At 41.8% G+C, this 16,329-nt stretch overlaps 1 long non-coding RNA gene across 1 annotated transcript; it reads right to left on the reverse strand.

Annotated features, from left to right (window-relative positions):
- Nucleotides 1-7,409: 7,409 nt before the first annotated feature.
- LOC101907265 (uncharacterized) lies at nucleotides 7,410-9,833 on the reverse strand. The gene is made up of 2 exons (XR_001500521.3): nucleotides 9,720-9,833; nucleotides 7,410-7,604 (listed from the first exon to the last, which is right to left on the reverse strand). It is a non-coding gene; the product is annotated as an uncharacterized lncRNA (long non-coding RNA).
- Nucleotides 9,834-16,329: the final 6,496 nt, after the last annotated feature.

The raw sequence follows: 16,329 nt of genomic DNA on the forward strand, positions 1-16,329 counted from the left end.
ACACAGCTTTATGCTTAAGGTTCAGAGAAGAGGTTAGAGATAAGAAAGCTGATTAGTAACACTATCTGCATTAATATCATTGTGAAGCTACGAAACTAAATGAGATTGGTCTCAAAGAAGACTTTGTGGGACGCTTTGATTTAAGAGGTAAATGGCAAAGGATGAGTTAGAAAGAAAAGAAAGAGCAGCTAGAGAAACCAGTGGAGAAGACAGTTTGGAGAGAGAAAACCACATTGCAACTGTCCTTTGAGTGCATTTCCTGTCTTCTTAGGGACAAAGAAGATGAAATCAGGTCATGTGCTGAAACTGAGAGACAGGGTTGCTATGAACATCTGGGGTGGAAAAAGTTTTTAAAAAGGTAATATATGAATGAAAGAATTGCTGGACAGTGGGTAGGATGGAGCAGCAGTTATAGCAAGGTGCTCTTGTTGTTAAGTTACTAAGTTGTGTCTGACTGTTTGCGGCCCCATAGACTGTAGCCCACCAGGCTCCTCTGTCCATGGAATTCTCCAGGCTAGAATACTTGAGTGGGTTTCCATTTCCTTCTCCAGGGGATCTTCCTGACCCAGGGATCAAACCCACTTCTCCTGCGTTGCAGGCAGATGCTTTACCACTGAGCCACCTGGGAAGCCCACTGCTGCTGCTGCTGCTGCTAAGTCACTTCAGTCGTGTCCGACTCTGTGAGACCCCATAGACGGCAGCCCGCCAGGCTCCGCCATCCCTGGGATTCTCCTGGCAAGAACACTGGAGTGGGTTGCCATTTCCTTCTCCAATGCATGAAAGTGAAAGGTGAAAGTGAAGTCGCTCAGTCATGTCCGACTCTTTGCGACCCCATAGACTGCAGCCCACCAGGCTCCTCCATCCGTGGGATTTTCCAGGCAAGAGTACTGGAGTGGGGTGCCATCACCTTCTCTGGGGAAGCCCACTATAGGACATCAAATGAGAATGCTTCTTACTGATCCTCCTAAAGGTCACCAGGAAAATGTCTTTATCAAGCAAAGCTATGTTTATTAGATTTCAGTAAGAGAGGAAAGCACCTTGATAAAGTCTTAGTAGCATGTTGGAAGAGGGAAGTCAAGTCAGAGGAGTATAGGATTTAGAACTTGCCTGGAAGATTTTCAGGTAGGTCTTGGAAAGCAGGAAGCTGGTTGAGATTATGTGGAGTTATGACACCATAACTTTAGAATGACGTGCACGGGGAGACAAGGGTCTTGAAGGGAATCTTGGTGATCAACCTGTTGGTCTTATTTCTCAGGAGCAAATAGTTTCTGGAGCAAGAGACTAAGTTATTTTGTGCTTGTTCTCAGTATTATTTAACATAGGGACAGGAAAGTCTACCCAGATATTATTTAGCTCAGAGACAAGAAATTGTTTTGGTTTCAGCTCTCATTTCCTAATTTTCTCTGGAAATATCAAGAAGAGAACAGGAGTAAAAGTGAAGTATGGGATTATCCAGAGCTGAGAACTGACAAACTGTGTAAGATCCTAATGAGGGAGGTGATGTAGTCAAGCCTGTTAAAGAGAACATAGCTGAAATAATGAATCATGGGGGAAAATGTAGGTCAGAATAGGAAACGATCCAAAGACCAGTAAAAAGGAAGGAGCAGAGGTTGAAATAAATAGTGGACTCAGTGAGAGTGAAGATTTCAAAAAGGTTAAATAATAAGAGGGTGAATTGACAAAGAATACCAACATAATTTAAATAAGTGGGGTGAAAAAGTGATAGCATGCTGTTACGAATTACAAGTAATATGCTCCCCTACTTGTACTAGCATTTATACAGTAACCTGGAATAAATGGTTCTCTTGTCCTTTTCCCCGTTTTCTGACTGGTACATTCATTCTTACTTTCAATTCAGTTCAGTTCAGTTCAGTCACTCAGTCATGTCTGACTCTTTGCAACCTCTTGAACTGCAGCACACCAGGCCTCCCTGTCTATCATCAACTCCTGGAGTTCACCTAAACTCACGTCCATCAAGTCTGTGATGCCATCCAGCCATCTCATCCTCTGTCATCCCCTTCTCCTCCTTCCCCCAATCCCTCCCAGCATCAGAGTCTTTTCCAATGAGTCAGCTCTTCCCATGGGGTGGCCAAAGTACTACAGTTTCAGCTTCAACATCAGTCCTTCCAAAGAACACCCAGGGCTGATCTCCTTCAGAATGGACTGGTTGGATCTCCTTGTAGTCCAAGGGACTCTCAAGGGTCTTCTCCAACACCACAGGTCAAAAGCATCAATTCTTTGGCACTCAGCTTTCTTCACAGTCCAACTTTCACATCCATACATGACCACTGGAAAAACCATAGCCTTGACTAGATGGACTTTTGTTGGCAAAGTAATGTCTCTGCTTTTGAATATGCTATCTAGGTTGGTCATAACTTTCCTTCCAAGGAGTAAGCGTCTTTTAATTTCATGGCTGCAGTCACCATCTGTAGTGATTTTGGAGCCCCCCAAAATAAAGTCTGACACTGTTTCCACTGTTTCCCCATCTATTTGCCATGAAGTGATGGGACCAGATGCCATGATCTTAGTTTTCTGAATGTTGAGCTTTAAGCCAACTTTTTCACTCTCCACTTTCACTTTCATCAAGAGGCTTTTGAGTTCCTCTTCCCTTTCTGCCATAAGGGTGGTGTCATCTGCATATCTGAGGTTATTGATATTTCTCCCAGAAATCTTGATTCCAGCTTCTGCTTCTTCCAGTCCAGCGTTTCTCATGATGTACTCTGCATATAAGTTAAATAAGCAGGGTGACAATATACAGCCTTGACATACTCCTTTTCCTATTTGGAACCAGTCTGTTGTTCCATGTCCAGTTCTAACTGTTGCTTCTTGACCTGCATATAGGTTTCTCAAGAGGCAGGTCAGGTGGTCTGGTATTCCCATCTCTTTCAGAATTTTCCACAGTTTATTGTGATCCACACAGTCAAAGGCTTACTTTCAAAACCAGTTCAAATCTCTAGGAAGCTTCCCTGCCTTTCCCAAGCCCCTCCTCTGGACCATAATACCACATTCTGCCTCTATCTCCACGTTGATTCTGCTCACAGGATGTTTTTAAGCAAGATAAGGAAGGGAAAACTACATTGCTTTTGTGTTTTGGTTTTTTGTTATTTATTTTAATTAGAGGCCAATTATTTTACAATATTGTGGTGGTTTTTGCCATACATTGACATGAATAAGCCATGGGTGTACATGTGTTCCCCATCCTGACCCTCCCCCCCATCTCCCTCCACATCCCATCCCTCAGGGTCATCCCAGTGCACCAGCCCTGAGCACTCTATCTCGTGCATCAAACCTGGACTGGCATATGTGATCTATTTCACATATGATAATATACATGTTTCAATGCTATTCTCTCAAATCATCCTACCCTTGCCTTCTCCCACAGAGTCCCAAAGTCTGTTCTTTACATCTGTGACTCTTTTGCTATCTCGCATATTGGGTCATCATTACCATCTTTCTAAATTATGTTGCTTTTTAAAACCAAAACTGCCCATAGCCACTTGTGCCCCTAAGGGAGTGGCAGATTTTCTCTGTAGAGGGTCCTCTATTTAAGCAAAATAAGCTCACAATTCATTATGGCTGTGATCTCCAAAGTATGATTTGGAAGGATCCAATGAAACTAAGAAAGAATGAAACGGCTTTGCATTTTAAATGAGCAGAAATTTGAGGACATTGGAGGTAAACAAGAGGAAAATGTAAGGGGATTACAGAGAGAGCAAAGGAACAAGCTGCCTCCATAAATAGGGGATGGTGGAATGAAATTGTCCTATTCTCAGTAGCAAAGGACAGGGGAGCCTGGCATGCTGCAATCTCAGTTCAGTTCAGTTCAGTCACTCAGTCATGTACAACTCTTTGCAACCCCATGGACTGCAGCACACCAGGCTTCCCTGTCCATCATCAACTCCCAGAGCTTTTTCAAACTCATGTCCATCTAGTCAGTGACACCACCCAGCCGTCTCATCCTCTGTCATCCCCTTTTTCTCCTGCCTTCAATCTTTCCCTGCATCACGGTCTTTTCCAGTAAGGCAGTTCTTCTAATCAGGTGGCCAAAGTATTGGAGCTTCAGCTTCAGCATCAGTCCTTCCAATGAATGTTCAGGACTGATTTCCTTTAGGATGGACTGGTTGGATCTCCTTGCAGTCCAAGGGACTCTCAAGAGTCTTCTCCAACACTGCAGTTCGAAAGCATCAATTCTTTGGCACTCAGCTTTTTTGGGGGTCTAACTCTCACATCCAATACATGACTACCGGAAAAACCATAGCTTTGACTAGACAGACCTTTGTCGGCAAAATAATGTCTCTGCTTTTTAAGATACTGTCTAGGTTTGTTATGGCTTTTCTGCATGCTATAGTCTATGGGGTCGCAAAGAGTAAGATACGACTGAGTGACTGAACAACAACAGCAGCAATGAAGGTGTCCTAAGAGATTCTAAAAAGAGAGCAAGGTAATATTCACATTCAATTACTTACTATTTGGTCCTTAGTCACTACATCACTCCAAACCTTTAATTAAGTCTACTGCATGCAAGAATGCCTTGTTTTTCAGAAAATTAAGAAAAAAGTGCTGAACTCCATATCTGGAGTTCAGATACGAAGTAAAAATAGAATAGCTGTGGAAGAAAGGATACCAAAAAAATCAAATTATTGGAGTCATCAGAAAATTAGAGTGAGGTGAGCATGAGAATATAAGCCCATGGAATCTAAAACAACAACAACAAAACTTTACAAGGGTGATGGGCTTCCTCTGGGATGTTCAGTGAGTGTTTGAACATTTTTTCCTAAATATGCGAGGAAAGAGGATCCCAGTTGCCATCTGGGATACTTTCATGATTATATGTACATTCTACTTTTGACATAGAGTAACTGGTCAAGAAGTACTTGTTATATATACATCAGATCAGTTCAGTTGCTCAGTCGTGTCCATCTCTTTGCAACCCCATGAACTGCAGCACATCAGGCCTCCCTGTCCATCACCAATTCCCAGAGTTTACCAAACTCCTCTCCATTGAGTCGGTGATGCCATCTAATCATCTCATCCTCTGTCATCCCCTTCTCCTCCTGCCCTCAATCTTTCCCAATATCAGGGTCTTTTCCAACGAGTCAGCTCTTCGCATGAGGTGGCCAAAGTACTGGAGTTTCAGCTTCAACATCAGTCCTTCCAATGAACACCCAGGACTGATCTCCTTTAGGATGGACTGGTTGGATCTCCTTGCAGTCCAAGGGACTCTCAAGAGTCTTCTCCAACACCACAGTTCAAAAGCATCAATTCTTCAATACTCAGCTTTCCTTATAGTCCAACTCTCACATCCATACATGACCACTGGAAAAAACATAGCCTTGACTAGATGGACTTTTGTGGACAAAGTAGTGTCTCTGCTTTTTAATATGCTGTCTAGGTTGGTCATAACTTTCCTTCCAAGGAGTAAGCGTGTTTTAACTTCATGGCTGCAGTCACCATCTGCAGTGATTTTGAGCCCCCAAAAATAAAGTCTGACACTGTTTCCACTGTTTCCCCATCTATTTCCCATGAAGTGATGGGACCAGATGCCATGATCTTCATTTTCTGAATGTTTAGCTTTAAGCCAACTTTTTCACTCTCCACTTTCACTTTCATCAAGAGGCTTTTGAGTTCCTCTTCCCTTTCTGCCATAAGGGTGGTGTCATCTGCATATCTGAGGTTATTTATATTTCTCCCTGCAATCTTGATTATGGATGAAAATATAATATGTGGATGAAAAAACAACTCTATTTTATTAGGGCAAGAAGATCAGATCATTTCTTGTTGGTGTGAGAATACATCAAAAGGCAGGAGAACACATCTTAAATTACATGTTTAAAAACCGATAACAGGAAAGTGACTCATATATTTACATGTCATACACTACCCTTAAAAATAGGAATGATAAAGCTGGAGAATAACAAGCAGTTATTGAGAGAAGGTGAAACATAAGGAGAAATGAAATCCTTATGAAAGAATATAAGGATGAGCAAAAACTAACAGAAAGAAATAATAACCAGGTTGAGAGTCTTGGCCTTGACAGTACAGTGCGTTATGTATTTTCCTATCATCTCAGTAAGGCAGACAGCAGCAACAGTTTTACAACAACAGACCAGAGGTATACACACAAAACTGTGCTGGTCTAGAACATTCCACAATCAGTGACAGGGTCCAAGCCCAGTTTCCTACTCTGACACTGACTGTGGAAAACAAAAAACAAACCAAGAGTACAAAGGAAAGACCACTTTGAAAAATCAGAAGACCCTCCACCAACCTTCCTAGAACTGTAGAGCCTTGATGGTATTCCATTTCACTACCCATCTCACTGCAGAAAGACCCACACCTGGCACACATTTACTGTTGTTTTAACAGTTACTTTTTTGGAAAATTTCAGATAACACTGGAGGCATTCTAGGAAGTTAAGAATCACTATGTTAGAAGTAAATTGTGATTTAAAAATAATGTATAGAAGCTTAGAATTTCAGACACCTAAATCATTTTTTTCGTAACATTGTGATGGAGTCTAAAGCAATAAGCCTTGCTTCGAAGAAGTAGATTTACAGCCATATTTATATTATTAAAGCACTTTACAGGCTAAATCAGAAAAGTGAAGATTAAGGCAAGAGTTTTTCTTTCTTTCTTTATAGAATCAAGGCAAGGAGAGTAAATTCAAGATGATAGAAAGTATTGTGAATGGAGCAGAATTGAGGTGTGAGGATTACTTCAAGCCATCAAATGACTCCACATAAATACGTAACACTAGTGCAGGCTTTCTTTACATGGTAGAGAGAAACAGACTAGATTTACAAGCCAAAAGCTGTTGTCTTGTTGTATTGTTAGGAGTTGACCTAGCATACATAATATATAAAAATATAAAAGCCTGCCATACAGGCTAGTTTATGGAATAATATGGCCCTGAAATAATTATTAGACTCTTTAATGGGAAAGTACAAAATCTTTATTCTCCTCTCCTGGAAAAGTCCACAGCACTCTCATTTCTTATTTTTGAAAGAGGATTTCTAACACTTGACACCAGATGATTTTTGTCAAGTGCTTTTAGAATTTGGATAAGACTATTCTGAGTCACAAATCACTGAACATTTTTCTCCTTTCTTTTCTTGTTGTAAAAAATAAGGACTTCATTCAGCCCATCAAATCATTTTATAAAGCCAACCAAATCACTTATTTTCTTCCCCTTCATATTTCCCAGAAGATTTCTAGGCAATTTTTCAGAAACCTCTTTTCCTTCGTTTTAAGGAAAGAACCTTCCCTCACTATCCCCTCATGGTTACCTTTCCTGTTTGTGACTGACTGTAACGTTCCAGTCCTTAGGCCCATTGTTACAGAGATCCTGAAACAAAGCTGAGTCATTGGCCAGAAAGTGCAGAAATAAATGAAAACTGCTGAAATCAGGACAGACAAGGCTGTTTATTCACAGTGTATAATGGCAAGGAAGTCAGCCACTATCACTTTCAATTAGCACAAACTCAAAGATGGACAGTTGGACAGGGAAGTGAGAAAGCTTGATAGTGGAGGCTCCAGGTGGGGTGCAGTGGAAAGGAATCAGAGCTTCAAGTATGATCTTGTTGGAGATTGCTGGCATTGGGAAGCTGGAGAGGGGAAAACCAAAAGCAGAGTGTCACAAGAGGACAAGAAGCACAGTCCCAACCTCATGGAGCCCCATAGAGAATTTCAGCCATCATGTATTTCAGTCATCAAAGGATAATATTATAAAAGTCTTATCTGTATTTTTCACCACAGGGGAAAATCTATGGTTGTTGTCATTGCTCAGATTTTCCAGTGATAACAACAAATGTATGCCCACCATTAAAATAAAATAAAATCAAACAAAAGCAGGGTGTCAAATGTCATTGGTTTGGGGAGCATATTTGACTTTTTCTGGTTGGTCTTGAGGTAGAGGCAGAGGCAGAAAATACAGAAGTTGACAGCGATTGACCATGCCCTTCCCACTGTTGTACAGTTGCTGGAGAAGTTGTAGTTTGACTTTCTGCAATGGTTGCTGCAGAGATTCTACTGTCATATATGAATATGGTTTGGCCACTGTTGTATATGCAGTCTCTCTTCTCCCTTTTTGGAAAACATCTTGTGAAAGGGAAACCAATTTATGGAAGGTTAAAGATCCAACTTCCATTTCTCAGGAATTATTTAGTCACTTTCATAATTAACTGCATAGCAAGACTGTCTTAACCTTTTTATTATATAATCATGGTGATCGTATGATGAGAAAGTGGCTATTCAAGGCAGAAAGCAATTGACCAACTTAATGACCACCATGAGAGAAACAAGAAAAATTAATAGTTCCCATAAAATTCTTGAACCAAGAATTTCAGTGACTCGACCCAGGCCGAGAACAAATTTCATAAACTATGAGAACTGACCTTAGAGAAAAAAGTATCTTTTTCATTATGGTGATGTATAACCTGTTCACCCATGTTCTGTCACTGATACAAGTAGAGCAAGAATTAGCAATGGCAAAAAAAAAAACCCAACACCATGACCAGCCAACAAGAAATCAGAGCAATGTGACTGTGCACCACTATTCATGTGACTGTGTTGAGACTCATCTGTATTCCACCTAAAGCAGAGATGGTATCATTAATACCTCTGTCAAAGCTAGTGATAAGTTTCTAACAGTCTTTTCAATTTGTATGATTCCCACTGTTAGGAACACTGCTCTGATTGTTTGCATAAACAATGAGTCAGTAATTCCCTGAGGTAGAATACCTGAATAATCAAGGGTTGCATTGTTTTGGAGTTTGTGTCTGAATCAGAATTTTCAGCCTTGAGGATTTATAGAATTAGGGTCTCTATGTACAGACAAGTCTCAGAGTACTATAGTCTCAGAGTACTATTCCTAATGTTTATGAGGTTTTGGTCTGAGGCAAAAAGGACCAGGCATTCTGGATGCCAAGGAAGTGGTATCTGGTAGGGGCATATGGACAGCCAGGAAAAAAGTAGTTCATGGAAGAAGGTCAGAACCAAGACCTTACATTAGTCATGTCGATATCTGTAACCTGTTCACCTCATACAGGTAGCAAGTGTTTGGTCCACCACCCTTCATAGGTTGTCGTTCAGTCGCTAAGTCATGTCCAACTCTATGATTCCATGGACTGCAACACTCCAGGCTTTCCTGTCCTTCATTGTCTCCTGGAGTTTGCTCAAATTTATGTCCATTGAATTAGTGATGCCATTCATTATAGGTTATTGAGTTCAAATTTAGAATAACTTTGGTTATCATCAGTAGATTGTGACTTTGTTGTGTCCCTTTCTTCAAGAGAAAAAAAAAATCAATTACTACAGGCTGATTTGTTTAAGTTCATTTGTCCACCCTTTACTTCTGCTTCTTATGACAAGTTACCCCGTTAAGGGCTTCCCTGGTAGCTCAGAGGTTAAAGCATCTGCCTGCAATGCGGGAGACCTGGGTTCAATCCCTGGGTCAGGAAGATCCCCTGGAGAAGGAAATGGCAACCCACTCCAGTATTCTTGCCTGGAGAATCCCATGGATGGAGGAGTCTGGTGGGCTACAGTCCACGGGGTCACAAACAGAAGCTCAAAGAGAGCAGGATAGGATGAAAAGGAATGGCTGTTTTCTACCAAGGATGACAAGTGGACGCCAAGAACAAAATCTGAGTATTAAACTGTGAATAAATAGCTGAGGAATACAAAGAGTGCAAGCAAAGGATTCAAACCAGGTGCTGACTTACCATGTTGGCATGAATCTGACAGGCCATGAGCAATAAGCACAGGCCTCTATGGATACCACACCAAGCTGAAGGCTGGAGTCCACAGCCCTGAGCAGTGCATGATGTATCTTGGTGGGACCTCAAAGAAAACAGAAGTAAACAAAGACCACCCAAATAAGAACAATCATAGACTATTCAAATTTACTGTAGCAAGGGAGTCAACACCACCACTAGTGTTTGGGAGAGACTGAAAGATGCGCAAAGGAATACAAAACTTTTATGGGGGTGGGGGATTGGTGGCAGGAAGGGAGAGCTTCAGGTATGATATGCTTGGACGTTACTGGATGGGAAAACTGGAAAGAGGCTACCTAAAAGCAAGGCATCTAGTATGATTGATTTGGGGAGCTTGCTGGCTTTGGTTGGTCCTGAGTTGGAAACAAGGATAAAAATAGGGAAACTGGTAGTAATTGACTAAGTCTTGACCATTCTGGACTGATTGCTGCAGAGGCTGTGGGTCAGAGTTCTCTTGTCATATATGTTCTCACCATTGTTCATCTGGTCTCTTGGAGCCAAAGTATCTATTTTTCTTTCATTAAAAAATGTATCGTTATACAGTATCTTCATCTGTTCAGTCTGTTACAACAGCATGCCATAGACAGGGGGCTTATACACAGCAGGAATTTCTTTCTCAGAGTTCCAGAGGCTGGGAAGTTCAAATTAAAGCACCAGTAGACTTGGTATCTGGGTGTAGTTAGATTTAAATTAAAGAATATTTCTCAGTATAGTAAAACAGGGTTGACCCTGGTGGCTTCAAAGATCTCTTTTACCCCCATAGTTGGATGACATAGCTCACCTTCATGTGAAGTTTACTATGTGCCAGGTACAGTTCTAAGCATTTTATAAAGGAAATCTCTGTAATGTGATTCTATTAGTAATGCTTACTGAGGGTCTACTGTGTGCTGGATCCAGTTACAATTACTACCTGCTCAATCCTTAAAATAATCTGGTAGAGGGGCTCTATTACTCTTTAAAAGTAACAAGTAAGAGTCTGGAAAAATAAAAGGCAGCTTTAGGGCTTCCCTGGTGGTTCAGATGGTAAAGAATTCACCTACTGTGCAGGAGACTCAGGTGTGATCACTGGGTCAGGAAGATACCCTGGAGAAGGGAATGGCTACCCACTTTAGTATTCTTACCTGGAGAATTCCATGGACAGAGGAGCCTGACGGGCTACAGTCCATGGGGTCACAAAGAATCAGACATGACTGAGCGACTAATACTTAGGAAACAGTGCTGCTGAAGAAAAGAGTAGGGCTTAGGAACAGTCTGGCCTCTGTCACTTAGTTGATGTGTGACATTGGGGAAAGCCTTTTAACTTGTCTGAGCTTTAGTTTCTTCATCTCACAAAATGGAAATACTAAAACCAAGTAGGCTATTTTTCATCTGATATAAAATAATCACCTTGTTAGAAAGTAGAAGTTAGATCAACAAATCTCATCCAGTCGATGATCTTCAACCTATCCCTGACCAGGACTGGAGCAAAATGGTGCAGCCAAAACAATCTGCTTTGTCCAAGAAAACAAATTTACAGAACCTGGAACATAATAGGAATGTAATCACTAGTAGCAATTATAACCATTGCTTTTGTTATACACAATGGACCAGGGGAAATAAAAGAGACCTCTCTAGTGAGTAATTCTCTCTTGGACTGATAGGTATTCAGCTGGTTTCTCCTAATTAACTACACCTAATCCAGTCTGCAGATGGTGATTGCAGCCATGAAATTAAAAGACGCTTACTCCTTGGAAGGAAAGTTATGACCAAACTAGATAGCATATTGAAAAGAAGAGACATTACTTTGCCAACAAAGGTCCATCTAGTCAAGGCTATGGTTTTTCCAGTAGTCATGTATGGATGTGAGAGTTGGACTGTGAAGAAGGCTGAGCACCGAAGAATTGATGCTTTTGAAGTGTGGTGTTGGAGAAGACTCTTGAGAGTCCCTTGGACTGCAAGGAGATCCAACCAGTCCATTCTAAAGGAGATCAGTCCTGGGTGTTCTTTGGAAGGAATGATGCTAAAGCTGAAACTGCAGTACTTTGGCCACCTCATGCAAAGAGTTGACTCATTGGAAAAGACTCTAATGCTGGGAGGGATTGGGGGCAGGAGGAGAAGGGGACGACAGAGGATGAGATGGCTGGATGGCATCACCGACTAGATGGACATGAGTTTGAGTGAACTCCGGGAGTTGGTGATGGACAGGGAGGTCTGGCGTGCTGCAATTCATGGAGTCTCAAAGAGTCAGACATGACTGAGCAACTGAACTGAACTGAACTGAATCCAGTTCTAATGCGGAGAAGGCAATGGCACCCCACTCCAGTACTACTGCCTGGGAAATCCCATGGATGGAGGAGCCTGGTAGGCTGCAGTCCATGGGGTCGCTAAGAGTCGGACACAACTAAGCGACTTCACTTTCACTTTTCACTTTCATGCATTGGAGAAGGAACTGGCAACCCACTCCAGTATTCTTGCCTGGAGAATCCCAGGGACAGAGGAGCATTGTGGGCTGCCTTCTATGGGGTCGCACAGAATCGGACACAACTGACATGACTTAGCACCAGTAGCAGCAATCCAGTTCTAATGAAACTTTTCTCAACTCTTTTTTAAGAGAAGTATTACAGCTGCTTTGTGCTTTTACAGGCTGCAAAAGTATAGTCTGATTCAGCACAAAATTGTTTTGCTTTTCCTTGAGTTCCGTGTCTATATTATACATGAGGAACTCAATGGCCAGAAGAGAGTGGGGGAAGGGAGACCTCAAGGAGTATTTTTGATATGATAAGTATTTCAAAGTACCCAAGTATCCAAGGCTTCTAGATACCAGGTGACATAGGGGCTCCCGTGATTCATTGTTAACTGGTTTTCATTTTTCATGAGTCCTATAGATGTACAACACGGTGCACCCACGTTCAGTCTCTCAGTCATGTCCAACTTTTTGTGACCCCACGGACTTCAGCCCACCAGGCTCCCCTGTCCGTAGGATAGACAGGCAAGAATTTTCAGGCAAGAATACTGGAATGGGTTGCCATTTCCTACTCCTAGGGATCTTCCTGATGCAGGGATCCAACCCACGTCTCTTGGATCTCCTGCACTGGCAGGCAGATTCTTTACCACTGTGCCACCTGGGAAGTCCATCAGTCAATCAGTTCAGTCACTCAGTCATGTCCAACTCTTTGCGCTGCAAAGTTGGAGTTGTGCTCCAACTCCCCATGCACTGCAGCATGCCAGGCTTCCCTGTCCATCACCAACTCCCGGAGCATAGTCAAACTCATGTTCATCGAGTCAGTGATGCCATCCAACCATCTCATCCTTTGTCATTTCCCTTCTCCTCCTACCTTCAATCTTTCCCAGCATCAGGATCTTTTCCAATGAGTCACTTCTTTGCATCAGGTAACCAAAGTATTAGAGTTTCAGCTTCAGCATCAGTCCTTCCAGTGAATATTCAGGACTGATCTCCTTTAGGATTGACATGTGGGATCTCCTTGGAGAGCCTGTTCAGTTCAGTTCAGTTCAGTCACTCAGTCAAGTCTGACTCTTTGTGACCCCATGAATCACAGCACACCAGGCCTCCCTGTCCATCACCAACTCCCGGGGTCCACCCAAACCCATGTCCATTGAGTCAGTGATGCCATCCAACCATCTCATCCTCTGTCATCCCCTTCTCCTCCTGCCTTCAATCTTTCCCAGCATCGGGGTCTTTTCAAATGAGTCAGCTCTTCGCAACAGGTGGACAAAGTATTGGAGTTCAGCTTCAACATCAGTCCTTCCAGTGATTTTCCAGGACTTCCAGTCCTTCCAGGACTGATATCCTTTAGGATGGACTGGTTGGATCTCCTTGCAGTCCAAGGGACTCTCAAGAGTCTTCTCCAACACCACAGTTCAAAAGCATCAATTCTTTGGTGCTCAGCTTTCATTATAGTCCAACTCTCACATCCATACATGACCACCGGAAAAACCATAGCCTTGACTAGATGGACCTTTGTTGGCAAAGTAATGTCTCTGCTTTTTAATATGCTGTATAGGTTGGTCATGATCTCAGTTTTCTGAATGTTGAGCTTTAAGCCAACTTTTTCACTCTCCTCTTTCACTTTCATCAAGAGGCTCTATACCTCTTCTTCACTTTCTGCCATAAGGGTTGTGTCATCTGCATATCTGAGGTTATTGATATTTCTCCCAGCAATCTTGGTTCCAGCTTGTGCTTCCTCCAGCCCAGTGTTTCTCATGATGTACTCTGCATATAAGTTAAATAAGCAGGGTGACAATATACAGCCTTGATGTACTCCTTTTTCTATTTGGAACCAGTCTGTTGTTCCATGTCCAGTTCTAACTGTTGCTCCCTGACCTGCATACAGATTTCTCAAGAGGCAGGTCAGGTGATCTGGTATTCCCATCTCTTTCAGAACTGTCCACAGTTTATTGTGATCCACACAGTCAAAGGCTTTGCCATAGTCAATAAAGCAGAATTAGATGTTTTTCTGGAACTCTCTTGCTTTTTCCATGATCCAGCAGATGTTGGCAATTTGATCTCTGGCTCCTCTGCCTTTTCTAAAACCAGTTTGAACATCTGAAAGTTCACAGTTTACGTATCGCTGAAACCTGGCTTGGAGAATTTTGAGCATTACTTTACTAGCGTGTGAGATGAGTGCAATTGTGCGGTAGTTTGAGCATTCTTTGGCATTGCCTTTCTTTGGGACTGGAATGAAAACTGACCTTTTCCAGTCCTGTGGCCACTGCTGAGTTTTCCAAATTTGCTGGCATATTGAGTGCATCACTTTCACAGCATCATCTTTCCAGGATTTGAAATAGCTCAACTGGAATTCCATCACCTCCACTAGCTTTGTTCATAGTGATGCTTCCTAAGGCCCACTTGACTTCACATTCCAGGATGTCTGGCTCTAGGTGAGTGATCACACCATCGTGATTATCTGGGTTGTGAAGATCTTTTTTGTACAGTTCTGTGTATTCTTGCCACCTCTTCTTACAATATAGTAATCAAAAATATTCTTTGCCTATAGTAATTTTTACCCAAATAAATCTAAGAACTGTCTTTCAGAAGGGGAATGAAGAGAAGGGAAAGGAAACAGGGAAAAAGAATAGAGTGGGATCAACATGACCCTACTAGTTTTGGTTCTAATCAGAGGTGCATCTATGTGAAAAAATAATAGGACAAAATATTTAAACCAGAATCTGCCATAGAATCAGAGATGCATCATTGCCCATACCAGTCAAGGGCAGCTGCTGAAAGTCTGTTCATAATTAGCAGGCTTGTTCCTAGTCTGACACAACAACAGGACAGCTTGCAAAAGAAAGACAGAGCTAATCAGGTCATGCGAACTATCCTCATTAGCTTCACATTCCAGGTAGTGCTGAAACCAATGTTTGACTTGAAAGAACCATCATTTCAAACAACTCTGAAAATATTAGTACTTTAATTTGTTTGCCTACTAAAGAATGCCTGCATGCTCAGTTGCTGAGTCGTGTCTGACCCTTTGTGACCCCATGGACTGTAGCCTGCCAGGCTTCTCTGTCCATGGAATTTTCCAGGCAAGAATACTGGAGTGGCTAGCCATTTTCTACTCCAAGGGGTCTTCCCAACCCTAGGGATCAAACCTGAGTCTCCTGCAGCTCCTGCATTGCCAGGCAGAGTCTCTACCACTGAGCCACCTGGGAAGCCCCTCTACCAAAGAACAACATAAATAAAATGATATATTAGCCATCATCTTCTTTTGGTTACCAAATGTCCTTTGTTTTTATAAGTCAAGGGGATTTCACATATGATGTTGTCTTTGTTTTTTTCTTATTTCTTTAATTTTGTATCTGTATAAGATGATGGATGTTCACTGCACTTACAGTGATAATCATTTCATAATGTATGTAAATCAAATTATTAGCCTGTACACTTTAAACTTATATAGCACTATATGTCGATTATAGCTCAATAAAACTGGAAGGAAAAGAAAATAAAGCAAAACAAAATAAAGTCCCAGACTGGAAGGGGTACAGACACTCCTGGCCACATTCCATTCAAGAGGACTGATCATTTGCACCTCTGAAAGCCAATACCACACATGAAAAAGAGCTCAATTTTTTAGTGAGCAACCAATCCTTGGGTCAGGAAGATCCCCTGGAGGAGGAAATGACAACCCACTCCAGTGTTCTTGCCTGGAAAATTCCATGGACAGAGAAGCCTGGTGGACTACAGTCCGTGGCATCAAAAAGAGTCAGACACAACTGAGCATGTATGCACTCATTAATAACATATAAGCCACCACAAACATAATTAGCCAGTATGAATAATTCAAGCTAAAACAACCCTCCCTGCCAAAACCTAGAAGCCCAAATTCTTTGGTCTGAACTTCTCTAACTATACAACCTACTTCATTTCCAGTGTGAAATCATGGTTCTATTAAGACTTTCCTTATACTGATATTTTAAATTATTGAGTAAAGTCCACAAATTTCGCTTTAGTTTTGCAAAGCTATTGTAGCTTTATTGTGTGATTGTTGTAGCCTTAATATGTTGACATATAGTGGAAATGACTAGCATGTTTCAATGTTGCCTTCACTCTCTCTTCTAATGG

The sequence above is a fragment of the Bos taurus genome, chromosome 6 (genome assembly GCF_002263795.3).
Source record: "Bos taurus isolate L1 Dominette 01449 registration number 42190680 breed Hereford chromosome 6, ARS-UCD2.0, whole genome shotgun sequence".
NCBI classification, from domain to species: domain Eukaryota; kingdom Metazoa; phylum Chordata; class Mammalia; order Artiodactyla; family Bovidae; genus Bos; species Bos taurus.